The sequence below is a fragment of the Bubalus bubalis genome, chromosome X (assembly GCF_019923935.1).
Source record: "Bubalus bubalis isolate 160015118507 breed Murrah chromosome X, NDDB_SH_1, whole genome shotgun sequence".
In the NCBI taxonomy this organism is placed as follows: Eukaryota; Metazoa; Chordata; class Mammalia; order Artiodactyla; family Bovidae; genus Bubalus; species Bubalus bubalis.
Window position 1 is genome coordinate 29157557 of NC_059181.1, and position 14965 is coordinate 29172521.

Consider the following 14965-nt stretch of genomic DNA (forward strand, 5'->3'; position numbering starts at 1 on the left):
TTTTTTTTTCCCCCTGACGGGCTACCACCTCTCCTGGGACTCCTTGGGCTATAGCTTGTCCATCTCCCATCACTCCTGGGACAGGGACCCATTCATTCTCTGTAGCACTGCAGAGCAAACACAGCTCAAGAGTTTGCAGAGATGTGGAATTTCCCCAGAAGCCTTTAATCCAAGACACTGCAAGATGAGGACCCCATGTAGGAGGACTGAGGAGAGCAACACCCCAGAATATGGGGTGGGGGTCACTGGGACAGCACTCCCGTCTGCTCTCAGACACAGGATCTCAGAACTGTTAGGCTAAGCATGCCTCGCTTATTTTTCAGGCTTCTCAGAAACTTGGTCTTGGGGCGGAGTTCTGAGGTTGGATAGGAGAGAGGGTCAGTCTCTCAGAAATGATGGTGATAAACCTGAATGAGGGTGATAGAAAGACTCAGCCACAACAGTAGCAACCTGTAAAGACCCGTCCTCATTGGCAATCCCATGAAGTCCAGAACAATCCAGGCTGCTGTGGTTAACATTTTCAACTCAGGTCCTGGGAAGGTGGGGACATTGGGAATCAGCAGAGTCCTCAGCCTCAGATCAGCAGAGAATAGAGCCCCAGGAAGGATGCAGAGTCAAATTGAAGACCCAGGGTGTGGATATGGAAGCCCCTCAACCCCAGCCGACAGGGCTACACTTAGTCGCTCCTCTCCAGTTAGCCCTGGGAAGCATAGGTAAGTGCTAGCCAGCTCAAGGGCCCCCTGACTTCGGACTGGAGGGTCAAGGAGATGTGGACCTTGGTTTATAGGCTGGCTCTTCATCAGAGAGTGGAAATCCCAGGCATGACATTTGCACAGTCCTGTATGAGGAGTGTGGCAGCCATCTACCCCATTACAGATAAATTCTTAGAAAGTCCTGCAAATGTAATGGGCCCTGGGAGGGAAGAGGCAGGGCTTTCAGAGTAAGTGTATCCCTTTTTTCCTAAAGGAGAATGGCGTCAGGGTATTAAAGTCCTTGGACTAATGGAGGAAACCTCTATCAGCTGAGGAAGGGTACCCAGTTCTAACAGGAATCAACTGATGGCACTGACTGACAGTGAAGGATCCCTCCCAGAAAGAAGGGGGCTACAGAGGGCACTGTTCCTGTTAGGCCTTAGACTGTGCCACTTAGGCCTGGTGACATGGTGAGTCCTACTCACTTCCTTCCAGAACATCTCATGGAGGTAAGGAACATCATCCTGTTCAAAGGGAGCAGCCACAACTCATAGAAGTATGATTTCCAGATTGCGCCAGAAGCCAAGGTAAGGACCCTGATGACTGAAAAGACCACCCACCTCAAAACAATGGAGCAGAACTTATTCTCTCCACTACTGTTAGCCTCGGAAGACCACAGGCTGTGGTGGCCCAATGAGGCAAATTCCACCTCTTCCTCGCGGGTCTCAGGGAATTGGGGGCTTGAGGGGAGAAGCCTTAAGGTAAGTCAGTGAATATTTCCAGGTTGTAAGTATTTCAAGGTTATTTCTAAGTCAGGGTGAGGATGGTAAAGAATGTGGGAACCCACATACCAGGATGACCAGATAGAATCCTCCCTACTATCGGGCTAGAAGGCCCCAGGCAGAGTTGTCAGCCCAAGGGACCCTTCACTTATGACTGAGGAGTAGCAGGAAAGTTAGGGTTTTGGTCTGATGGTGGTGGTCCCATGTCAACAGAGGGGGAGATCTTGGGCTTGGCTGAGAGTCAAATTTGGGACCCTGATTTGGGACTCTGAGAGGAACTGTCTTTTATCCTCAATCAGCTTCTAGAGCTTTCATCCTTGTAAGACTGTGGGCAGGGGTAGCTAGGTAAGGCCACCGTTATTTCCTCCTCCAGGCTCACAGGGAGGTATGGGTCTTACTATGAGGAGATAAGCCTCAGGTCCAGAAGGAGGGGATTCCCCAGGCCCCACCAGAAGTCAAATTTTGGAGCCTGAGTGCAAACTGAGGGGTGTACCCATCCTTGAATAGAGACAAAGAGTGTCATGCCATACCCATTGATATCAGTTCTAGAAAGCTCCAGGGAGGGCTGTCAGGCAAGGCTTTCCCTCACTTCTTTATATCAGGCCTTCTTTTTGTCATTGTTGAATCACTAAGTCATGCCTGACTCTTTTTTGATTCATGGACTGTGGCCCCCCAGCCTCCTCTGTCCATGGGATTCTTCAGGGAAAAACTGGAGTGGGTTGCCATTTCCTCCTCCAGGGAATCTTCCCAACCCAGGGACTGATTTAGGTCTCCTGAAGCTCCTGTATGTACCACAGGCAGATACTTTACTGCTGAGCCACTAGAGTGGCCCTATTTCAGGCCTAAGGGAGGTCAGATCTTTGCTGGAAAGTGCAGCCACCAGTCATGAGAAAGGAGGCATATGGTGCCTTCTAGGCACTGTGGTAGATGCTTTACAATTACCACCACATGCTACCAGTCTTTCCAGACAGGGCTTCTCAAACTCACTTCACAGATAAAGAGCCTGAGGCGCTCTCAGAGAGTTTAATGACCTGACAAACTTCCCATGGCTGGCAAGTGGCAAGGATGGTCGTAGGCCCTTGAGTTGAGTTAGTCTAAAGCTCACCCTCTCACTCCTGCAAGCCTGAGCTGACCTTGTGCCCTTAATTCCCTTTTTATTTTCATTACTGTGAAATGTATCAGAAGCAATAAGAAGAAGGACTCTCAGGTCAAACTATTGTATTGTAATACATAGCTAGAGCAATAATAATAAAACTAAAATAAATGTGACATATGAAGAGAAGAAACAAAGCAATGACGTTTTCTGACAATCGGATCATCTGTCCATATATATGAGGTCTCGGATAAGCTTTAAAGATCTGAAAGCTTTAGAGTTACACATAAGCTCCAAAGATCAGGATTCAAAAACAAGTTATCTCAGAGCCATTTCTTTGTATAAAGAAATATCTATTAGACATAAAATATAAAGTTTATGTATTCGAACACAAGTTCCCTGTGAAGTCTGGCTGAAGGAGAGAAGGGACAGGTTTCCCAGAGTTCAGCTCCAGCAGCTAGGGAATCAGCCTGAAGGGATGAGCAGTGCCGGCGAAGAATGATGTAGCCTCTGACTCCAGGTACAGGACTACATGTTTATTTCAAGCATCAGGTCTTCTTTTCGAGTTTGACAAAAGCATTAGGTGAGAGTTTTGACATTTTTCAGTTCCTCCTCACCCAGATTTATTGTCTATTTTTGCCCTTTAAACAGAGTTCCTGTTTCAGTGATTCTCTCAGAATGGTGTTTACTTGTGATTACATTGTAACTCATGCTTATGTCTGGGCTGCATACCACATCCCTCAGTTTATTTCTTATCTTTCGAAATCCTGCTTCCCCTAGTATCCTAAGCTCACTATCTCCTAAAAAGGCTTCTAGCTATTCTTAATAATTCCTAAACCCTAAACTCAGCAAACTTCCTTTGCCATCAACATTTCCCTCACAAACAGGTCTCAGATAACAATCCTTCCCATGGCCTCAAGCTGCAGCCTATGTGCTCACCCTGGGACATTCTTTGTAAAAATCCTTGAACAAATGTCAATGGTTACTTTATAGATTATTTTCTGGCACAACTGCAGAAGGCTTTGTGCTTTCTCATAATTCTCTGAAAAACAATAAGCACCTTAACATTCATTCCAGCCAACTCAACCAAAGAAAGGAAAGAACAAGTCAGAATCACAAAAACCTAACCCCTTCATCCCGGGACCATGCCTGCGGGATGAGGAGAGGGGGTTGGGGCCATACCTCCATTTTGTCAGTAATGCCTAATGCGGCTCCCAACACAGGTTACCATGTTTGTTTCTCTCACAGGTCTCTACCTGGGCCCCCTTATTTATGCCATGGATTTCCCATCTCTCCTCACTCCTAGGACAGGGACTCCTTCTCTGCAAGGTTTGGAGTAGGGAAACTGATCGGGGCTTTTCAGGGATGTGGCATTTCCTAAGAAGCCTTTAATCAAAGGGGCAAGGGCTTATAGGGGGACACCCATACATCTGGACTGAGGAAAGCACACCCAGGAATATTAGGTATAAGAAGGCTCCAGGCAGAGCTCTCAAGCTGAACATCTCGCTCACAGTACAGTTGTCAGGGGCTTGAGACCTTTGGTCTAAGGAGGGCGATCTCAGTTCAGAGAAGGAATTGTCAGACATATATGTAAAGCCCCTTCAAAAGAAGTCAAAGAAATAGCCACCCAGAACCACTGGGGTTCTGTAGTGTCCATTTACTGATAGCAGCCCTGGGAGGTCCTGAATTCCATCATAGGATGAGGAAGAGAGAGGCCTTGAGAGCTGAGAAAGACAGAGCACTACTGCCATGGGCAGGGCACGTTCCAGAACCAAGTCCTCCAGCTCCTCCCACATAGTGACATCCAGGGCAGATCCTTCATCTTGTGATTGAAAAGAGAAGTATTCCAAGTATTTGAGTGCCAAGATGGAGCTGAAAGGAACATATTTCATGTCTTCTTTTGTTCTTGCTTGACCTCAGTAACTGGGAGATGTATCTTTTTCTGTTTAGGGCTTTCTTTTTCTTTTTTGGTATTCTTAAAATACTCTTCCTTGTAATTGAAAGTTTATTTGACTTCCATATCTCTGTTTATGAACAAAGTATATCCCATTTGTTGCTGTATTTCAGTGTAAGTATAAAGGTTTTGGTATTCTGTATAATGAATCAAATCCTTGAATCTCCCTTTGTGGTTCAGAACAAGATAACATGTCAAGAGAACTGGCATTTGCTTGCCAATGTGAATGAACACAGAAAATTGTTGGTATCAGGAAATAAAGAAAACGGTCCTGACTGAGTGGCATCTGTAATACAGTGGAATGGGAATTCCCAGCCCCTGTATCCCCTCAGCAGCCCAGATTTTAATATTTTATAAGTAACAAAATACCTTTATAGAAGGTCCAGAATGCAATTAAGAAATTGCATTACCACAGGTAAGCATATAGCTTAGATCAGCTATACTTGAAATGGGTAAGAACAGCAATTCGACTTTATTGGCATCAGCCCTTGTCTCAGGCTGGCACAGTTCAGTACCAAGAGAGATTGTGACCTTCCTTGGTGGGGGAAAGTGAGAGTGGTGTGAATGTTCTGAGTGTCCAGGAAAATGTTAGAACTAAGAAATGAATTCAAGAAAGCTGCAGGACACAAAATAACACACAAAAATGAGTTGTGTTTGTAAACATTAAAAACAAACTATCTGAAAAAAAATTAAGAAAACAGTTCTATTTCAAAAATGTCTAAAAGAATAAAATACTTAGAAATAAATTTAACCAAGGAAGTAAAAGATCTATACACTGAAAACAAGGAGACATTGATTGAAGAAAGTGGAAAAGACACAAATAAAATGATGTCCCAAGTATACAGATTGGAAGAATTCACATTGTTAAAATATTCATACTACCCAAAGTGATCTACAGATTTAATATAATGTGTGTCATAATTCCAGTGGAATTTTCCAGAGTAATAGGCTAAAATTCATATGACACCTCAAAAGACCTTGAATAGATAAAGTAATCTTGACAAAGAGGAGCAAAGGTGTAAATATGGTGCTTCTTGATTTTGAACTATAGTACAAGACAGTGTGATACCAGCATAAACATAGACACAGATCAACGGAACAGAATAGAGCCATGTATAAACCCACGCATATATAGGCAAGTAATCCTTAACAAAGGCACTAAGAATACAAGGGAAAAAAAAGTATCCTCAATCAACAAATAGTGTTGAAAAAATGGAAAATCTGCCTGCAAAGAGTAAAACTAGAGTCTTATCTTACATCATACTCAAAAAAATGGATTCAAGACTTTAAAATGAGGCCAGAAATCATAAAATTCTTAGAAGAAAACATAGGGGAAAGCTCCTTGTCATTGGTCATGGCAATGTTTTGTTTTGTTTTTAATTTGACAACAGAAACACAGACAAGAAAAAGAAAAATCAGTGGGGCTACATCAAATTAAAAAGATTCTGTAGAGCAATGGAAACAATCAAAAATTGAAATAGTGAAATAGAAAAACTTTGCAAGTCATATATCTGATGTTAATATCTAAATTATAGAAGGAACTCATACAACTCAATTACAGACTAATTAATTAAAAATAACTAAAAAACGAGCAAAGAACCTAAATATTTTCTAAGGAAGACATAGAAATGGCCAACAGCTATGTGAACAGGGGCTCAGCATCACTAATCATCAGTGAGATGGTAATCCAGACCACAATAACATATCACCTCATACCTGTTGGGAGAGCTATTATCAAAAAGCCATACACATTCCATAAAATTTACACAAATATGAAAAGGTTAAATTTATCAAAAGTTGTGCACACAAACACAGACACACACACACACACTTATGGACCATGAATAGCACTATTCATCTCTGATGAGCAGTTTCTGTAGTAAACTGTGATCTCAAAAAAAGTGATCACCAGTGGTTCTCAGGTATTTCCCATTGTGTTTAGTACCAGACCGTAACCCTGAATAACACCGTTGAACTCATATGAAGTGCTGCTAGTGGTGCTGGAAGTGCTCTCAAGAAACAGAAGTCATGACATTATATAAAAAAGTTGAATTACTTGTTGTGTACCACACTTTGGGTCTGCAGTCATGGTTGCCACCATTCCAAGATGACATACTCCTTTCCCTATTTGGAACCAGTCTGTTGTTCCATGTCCAGTTCTAACTGTTGCTTCCTGACCTGCATACAGATTTCTTAAGAGGCAGGTCAGGTGGTCTGGTATTCTCATCTCTTTAAGAATTTTCCACAGTTTGTGGTGATTCACACAGTCAAAGGCTTTGGCATAGTCAATAAAGCAGAAATAGATGTTTTTCTGGAACTCTCTTGCTTTTTTGATAATCCAATGGATGTTGGCAATTTGATCTCTGATTCCTCTGCCTTTTCTAAAACCAGATTGAACATCTGGAAGTTCATGGTTCCTGTATTGTTGAAGCCTGGCTTGGAGAATTTTGAGCATTACTTTACTAGCATGTGAGATGAGTGCAGTTGTGCAGTCGTTTGAGCATTCTTTGGCATTGCCTTCTTTGGGATTTGGAATGAAAACTGACCTTTTCAGTCCTGTGGCTGTCTAGGTTGATCAAAGCTTTTCTTCCACGGAGCAAGTATCTTTTAATTTCATGGCTGCAGTCACCATCTTCAGTGATTTTGGAGGCCAAAAAAAAAAATAAAGTCTCTCACTGTTTCCATCGCTTCCCCATCTATTTGTCATGATGTGATAGTATCATGTCATCTGCAAACAGTGCGTTTTACTTCTTTTTCAACTTGGATTCCTTTTATATCTTCTCTACTCTGATTGCCACAGGTAGGGCTTCTAAAATCATGTTGAGTAAAAGTAGAGACAATGGACATCCTTGAGATTTTCATATTAAGTGAAGTCAGACAAAGACAAATATCACTCATATGTGGAATATAATTTTTAAAAATGATACAAAGGAACTTATTTAAAAAATAGAAACAGATTGAACAGGTATAAAAAATGAACTTATGGTTACCAAAGAGCAAATGGGGCAGGGAGCAATAAATCAGAAGCTTGAGATGAACATATACACATACTGTATATAAGGTAGATGGCCAAGAAGTATCTATTCTATAGAGCAGGAAACGCAATATTCTGTGGTAACTTATATGACAAATGATTCTTTAAAATAATGGATATATATATATATAGGTATAACTGAATCACTTTGTAGTACACCTGAAATTTATACAACATTGTAAGTCAACTGTACTCCAAGAAATTTAAAAAGAAAATCACTGAGGAGAAAACAGATATGTCAGGACAGGTTTTAATGCAGATGAACGTGCCCTATTCTGGGGGATTTGCCACAAAGTACATGCCTTGGTAAGGAAGGGAAGTGAACTCCAAGATTTGAGACAGAAAGAGGCTAATTCTATGATTTTGTGCAAATGCTGTAAGGTTTTTGTGCAAATCATCAGGACTCCCCTAAACTTTAGGGCTGCTAACCCTGAGCCTTCAAGGAAAATGATAAACACCATCTGTCAGTCTTCTGGTTGTACAAGAAGAAGGCCGGACAGCAGGAACTTTTGTGGGGATTGGTGTCATCAGTGCTTCATCCCTGAATTCAGGAAGTACCTTGGGGGTTATTGACTGCCTTTTAAAATTCTTTTGATACTGGACAATGCTTTGGCCACCCAGAACCCCATGAGTTCAACACTGAAGGCATCAAAGTGTCTCCTTTCCCCAAAACACAACATCTCTAAGTCAGCCTATAGATCAGAGGGTCAAAGGGACCATTAAGGGTCATTACACACGGTACTCTATGAAAATGATTGCCAATACTATGGAAGAGAACCCTGATAGAACATCATGAAGTCTGGAAGGATTACACAACTGAAGATGCAATTGTTGTCACATGCACGCACACACACACAAAAGCCCATGAAAGCCCAAACAATAAATTCCTGCTGAAGAAAACTGTCCAGATGTTTTGCATACCTTCACAGGATTTGTGACAGAGTCAGTTAAGGAAATCATGAAAGAGACTGTGGACATGACATGAAAGGGTGGGAGAGGGTGCAGAGTCCCAAAATACAGATCTTGGAAAAACCCAAGAGCTAACAGACACTACAGCAGTGGAATTAACAAAATACGACTGGATGGAGATGAATGGTTCCGAACCAGATCTGGATGATGAGGAACAAGATGTAGAAGAAGCAGTGCCAGAAAACAAATTGACATTAGACAATCTGGCAGAAGCATTCTGAGTACTCAAGACTGCTTTGACTCTTGTATGGCATGGACCCTTCTATGATAAAGGCACTGAAATGAAAGCAAATGGTGGAAGGAGGACTGATAACACACAGAAACGTTTTTAGAGAAATGAAAAAGCAAAATCTTCAGACAGAAATTACAATGTATTTCCATAAAGGTACACTGAGTGTGCCTGCTTCCTCTGCCTCCCCTTCCACCTCCTCCGCTCTTCCATCTCTGCCACTCATCAAGGTCAACCCCTCCTCTTCCTCCTGCTCTTCAGCCTACTCAGCAAGAAGGTGTCAGGAATGAAGACCTTCGTGATTATCCACTTCCAGTCAATGAGTAGTAAATAATCATTGTGCCATACCGATAATAATCTTATCTGTTGAGTATGTGTGTGACTGTCTTTTGCTAAGAGCTCATAACTGTAGGCAAGGACTGTATGAGATGTTTCTGTGTCATCATCTTCATCATCACCACCAGCTAAGTATTCATCATGAAGAATTTGCGTGCAAGACTTGTATTGAAATGGATAGCCTACCATTGCATAGGCAGAAGGTGAGTGATATTTAATATAAAATTAATAATGTTTCACTTTATTATTGTTTTATAACTTTAGTTTCAAAGAATTGTATTATTGCACACTGTCCCACCTCTCTCTTGTCAATGGATAAACTGCCTATCAGCCTGTCATCACAGGTAAGTATTTTCTCTTAAAGTAACAATGTTTTCAGTACTGTATTATAAGTATTACCAAAATAGTGTATGCTATAAAAATTTTTAGCTATTCATTCATTACGGTATATGCTCCGCTACCATGAAGCAATCCTATCAATTACACTAGGCTACTATAAAGCAGTCATATTGCTGCTTCATTATCAAAGCTTGAATCATTATACCTGTAAATAAATATGAATTTCTTTTCATATTATTTTTTTCATGTTTGATATTTAGTGTCTCATATGTATAGTCTTTTGTGTCATACAAGACACTATAGATGTCAGTACTTACAGCCAATTTTTCTTATAAATGGATGCTGTAAATTTACAATGTTGATAAATACAGTACTGTGAATATATTTTCTCTTATAATTTTCTTAATAACATTTTTTCTCTAGCTTACTTTATCATAAGAATACAGTAGAAAATACTTATAGCATACAAAATATGCATTGACTGCTTATCATTAAGGCTTCCAGTCAACAGTAGGTTATTATTAGTTAAGTTTGGGCAGAGTCAAAATTATACAGGGATTTTGACTGCCTGGGTGCTGGTACTTCTAAACTCCACATGGTTCAAGGGTCAATTGTACATCCAAAGGAAGTGAAGTCAGTATCTCAAAGAGACATCTTCACTCCTGTGTTCTTTGCACCATTATTTACAATAGCCAAGATTTGGTAACGCCCCAAAATCTACCAACAGATAAATGGATAAAGAACATGTGGTAGATGCAGACAATGGGATATAATTTCACCTTAAAAAGGAAAGAAATGTTGTTATATGGGACAACATGGAGAAACCACAGGGACATTATTCTAAATGAAATAAGCCAGTCTCAGAAGGACAAATGCTGCATGGTTTCACTTATATGAGGTATCTAAAGTTTTTAAACACATTGAAACACAGAGGGGCCACGGGAGGGAGAAATGGGCAGTTGCTTTTCACTTGATATAATGTTTCAGTTATTCATTGAATAAATTCCAGAAATCTGCTGTGCACCATTGTGCCTGTATTTAACAGTACTGTATTGTGTGCCTAAAATTTTGAGAGTAGATTTGATGTTAAATGTTTTTGCCACAACAATAATTTGACAAGTTGATTGTTTTGCTCTCTCTCCAGTAGAGAGTAAGCTGAGTAAGTGCAACCATTTAGAAAACAGAACTCTTTTATGCTGTTAATGAGAATGTCAATGGATGAAACCACTGTGGAAAACAGTATTGAGGTTTCTCAAAAAATTAAAAATCGAATTATGATATGATTCAGCAAATCCACTTCTGGGTATCTATCCAAAGGAGTTAAAATTAGACTCTCCAAGAGATATCAGCATTCCCATATTTGTTGCAACATTATTCACAATAACCAATACAGGGAAACAGCCTAAATGTCCTTTGATGAATGAATGGATAAATATATGAGATATATATATATATATATATATATATATATATAATGGAGTGTTGTGTGTGTGTGTCCTCAGTCACTCAGTTGTGTCTGACTCTTTTTCGACCCCATGGTATGTAGCCTGCCAAGTTCCTCTGACCATGGGATTTTCCAGGCAAGAATACTAGAGTGGGTTGCTATTTCCTCCTCCAGGGGATCTTCCCAATCCAGGGATCGAACCTGAGTATCCTGTGTGTCCTGCATTGGCAGGTGGATTATTTACCACTGAGCTAACTGGGAAGCCCATAATGGAGTATTATTCAACCTTAAAAAGAAGGAAACTTTTTCATTTGCAATAACAGAGATGACCTAGAAGACATTGTGCTAAGTGAAATAAGCCAGACACAGAATGACAAATACATGATACCACTTAAATGAGGAATCTAAAACAGGCAAACTGATAGAAGCAGGGTAGGATGGTGATTGCCAGGGCCTTGGAGGAGGCGTAATGTGGAAGTGATTGTCAAAGGACACAGATTTTCAGTTATACAAGATGAATAATTTCTAGAAATGTAATGTGTAGCATAGAGCCTATACTTAACAATTCCATATTGGATACTTAAAGTTTTGCTAAAAGGATTGTTAATTGTCCTTGCTCCTCCTTACCGCCACAAAAATAAATGAGTAAATCAATAAAGAGTATAGGAGGAAACTTTTGGAGGTAATGGACATGTTTATGGCATAGATTGTAGCGGTGGTTCAGAAGTGTATATTTATTTCCAAACATCGAGTTGTATTCATTAAATGAGTACAGCTTTTGTATATGATAATCATATCTCAATAAAGTGTCTTTTTTAAAAAAAGAGCAGATATTTGGTCTTATTTGGGGTTGTAGTCTGCGCATCGGAGAACGCAATGGCACCCCACTCCAGTACTCTTGCCTGGAAAATCCCATGGGTGGAGGAGCCTGGTAGGCTGCAGTCCATGGGGTCGCTAAGAGTCGGACATGACTGAGCAACTTCACTTTCACTTTTCACTTTTATGCATTGGAGAAGGAAATAGCAACCCACTCCAGTGTTCTTGCCTGGAGAATCCCAGGGATGGCGGAGCCTGGTAGGCTGCCGTTTATGGGGTCGCACAGAGTCAGACACGACTGAAGCGACTTAGCAGCAGCAGCAGCAGTCTGAGCATAATGCAAAGTGTACAGTAGGCACTTTATATTTAATCAATAAAGGCTGAAATAAAGAGTATAAATAAGGAAAAGATTGTTAATTTTTGGTTTACCTAACTCCTTCTTGTGCTTTTTCTTCTAAAAATTAAAGTTATATGCTTGTATTTGCTTATATTATTTAGGAATGTAAGATAAATTCTAATGGATGAGGCCGCATGCTTATTCTCTTGTTGATTTCCCAACTATTATTTGAGAAGGAGCTCTTTTTTTTTTCTTTTGGCTGTGAAGCATGCTGGACCATCCCCAACCAGGGATCGAACCCACCCATGCCCCCTGAATTGGGAGCAGGGAGTCTTAAACACTGGACCAACAGGGAAGTTCTGAGAATGAGCTTTTTGGTAGGCTTACTAGTACTGTGGATGCTTTTTAAAAAACTGGAACAACAGCAACCTCCAAAACAAGATCTAGCCCCTGTCAATTGAATTTTAGAGTCTAGTAGGTACTATTATATGAAAAGATGGTGAGATACTCTCTATGACTAAAAGCAGGGTTCTCAAAACTTCAGGCCTCCAACCAGCACATCCTGTGAGATCAGCAGCAGCATTTAGATTAGAAATAAAATTCACAATAAATGTAATGTGCTTGAAGTATCCCAAAACCATCCCCCATTCCAAGTCTGTGGAAAAACTGTCTTCTACAAAACCAGTCCCTGGTGCCAAAAAGGTGGGGAATGCTGAAAGACCAAATCAAAAGCAGGGGTAAGGAGGGCAGGCAGTTGGAGTTGAAAGCAAGTGTAAATGGCCTGCGGTGAGGCAGTTTGGAGCCTTGTTGTTGTTCAGTCATTAAGTCATGTCCCACTCTTTGTGACCCCATGGACTGCAGCTCACCAGGCCTCCCTGCCCTTCACTATCTCCCAGAGTTTTCTGAAACTCAAGTGCATTGTCAGTGATGCCGTTGAACCATCTTGTCCTCTGCTGCCCCCTTCTCCTCCTACCCCAAATCTTTCTTTCCTAGCATCAGGGTCTTTTCCAATGAGTTGGCTCTTTGCATCAGGTGGCCAAAGTATTGGAGCTTCGACTTCAGCATCAGTCCTTCCAATGAATATTCAGGGTTGATTCCTTGAGGATGGACTGGCTTGATCTCCTTGCTGTCCAAGGGACTCTCAAGAGTCTTCTCCAAGACCACAGTCAGAAAGCATCAATTCTTCGATGCAGCTTTCTTTATAGGCCAACTCTCACATTTGTACATGACTACTGGAAAAACCATAGATATAGGTACCTTTGTCGGCAAAATGATGTCTCTGGTTTTTAATACAATGTCTAGGTTTGGAGCCTTAGGAAAATGCGGAGCCTTCAGTGAGAAGTCATATTAAGTGAAGTTGTCTCGTGGGCTAGAGAGACAGTGGGTGTGGTGGGCATGGCCAGATTCTCAGATGGAGGGCCTCAGAGAGTCCAGACACTCCTGCACTGGTGACATTTACCCTGGGTTGAGGGAGCCAGAGACGTTTCCATTAAGAAGGTACTCAATTATTTTTATCTTGTGTGTAATTGGGCAAATTCTAGGCAAGTTCTAGATTTTTTTGCTGGTACTTAAATACGTGGAAATATTGGTTATTTAGATGAAAGGGTAGCTAGGAGGGAAGATACCGGTCAATGACAAAAATTCTAAGAACTTTGAGTTGTTCCCAACTGGGAAAGATTCAACCTCAAGCACATTCTATGTTACATCCTCTGGTGTGACTGTTACAAGATTGTCCTCGCTAGGCAACATTTTAATTCACTGTGATTTTCTTTGTCTTGGAGTTTGGTTAATGTGCTGGAGTTCAGGAGGCTATGAAACCGCATGTGAAACAATTGACCAGCTTAAACTGCTTTTGCCTCCTCAAAGAGATTGTTGATTAATCACACCTTGAGTCATTTTACAAAGAAAGAACTATAAGTGTCCAAGAAGGAACCCATGACCTCAGGATGACCCCGGAGCCAAGATCGTCAATCTGGGGAACTCAGAGAATACAAATGTTGCCCCAAGGGCCATTGCAAAATGAGAAGTCCTTCAATAAGGAAAGCCTGGCTTCCTGTAACCTGAGTAGCTGATGGACTAATTTAAAACTAGCCAATTAGCTTCCAAGTTAGAAATTCCCGTGACCCCTTAGATTTCACCCAGGCTGCTGGATTGAAGAGAGATTTGATACCTTGCCTCCTGCTTTGGTCGGCCTTGCAGTAAAGCTCTTTTCTCTAAGGCTCTTGCCATAAGTATTGGCTTCTGTGCACATCTGTCAGTGAGCCCATGTTCAGTGAGTTTGGGCAGCCTAGTTGAAATTTAGGACTTGTGACCATCTGCTTGATGCACTTAGCCCCTGTTGGTTCTCAACACCAACCCTGGGTAGCCACCTCGACTGAGTTTGTCTAGAAAGTAGGCTCTCAGGTTCCTGTTTCCTACCATGGCACTCTGGGCTCCCTGGGCTTTTTTGGCTCCTTTCACTTTTAAGAAAAGGAATAGCTCCTGGATCATGTATCTTTGGGGTGAGTAACCTCATTATAATGTTCCTATAGCTAAATGTGCTATATGTAGTTAGAATGTGCCTGTAGTCTAATAATCTCATCAGGACTATAGGTTAGAGAGGACTGGACTGTTGGATGGCATCACCGACTCAATGGAAATGAGTTTGAGCAAACACCAGGAGATAGTGAAGGACAGGGAAGCCTGGCATGTTATAGTCTATGGGGTGGCAAAGAGTCAGACACACCTGAGCAACTGAACAATGACAACAACACTGTGGGTTAGGGTCCCGCCTAGTGGAGTTTCTTCCATCTGGATAAAATCCAGAGGCTAGGATGAGGGGTTGGTTAGGGACCCTCCTGAGGGGACAATGCAAGAGGTTAGAGCTGCTGAGGTATTCAACAATTGGGTTAGAGCCCCGAACACTATGTTAAGGTCCCAGGTCTTTGGATTTATTTGCCT

General features: G+C 41.3%; 1 protein-coding gene across 2 annotated transcripts in view; it reads left to right on the forward strand.

Annotated features, from left to right (window-relative positions):
• Positions 1-14101: 14101 nt before the first annotated feature.
• The window catches only part of LOC112582243 (melanoma-associated antigen B3), a 48364-nt gene continuing 47500 nt past the window's right edge, over positions 14102-14965 (forward strand). For both annotated transcript variants that reach the window (XM_025276639.3, XM_044937069.2), the window contains exon 1: positions 14102-14526. The gene's annotated coding sequence lies outside the window, so the exon portion shown is untranslated. The remainder of the gene's footprint in view (positions 14527-14965) is intronic.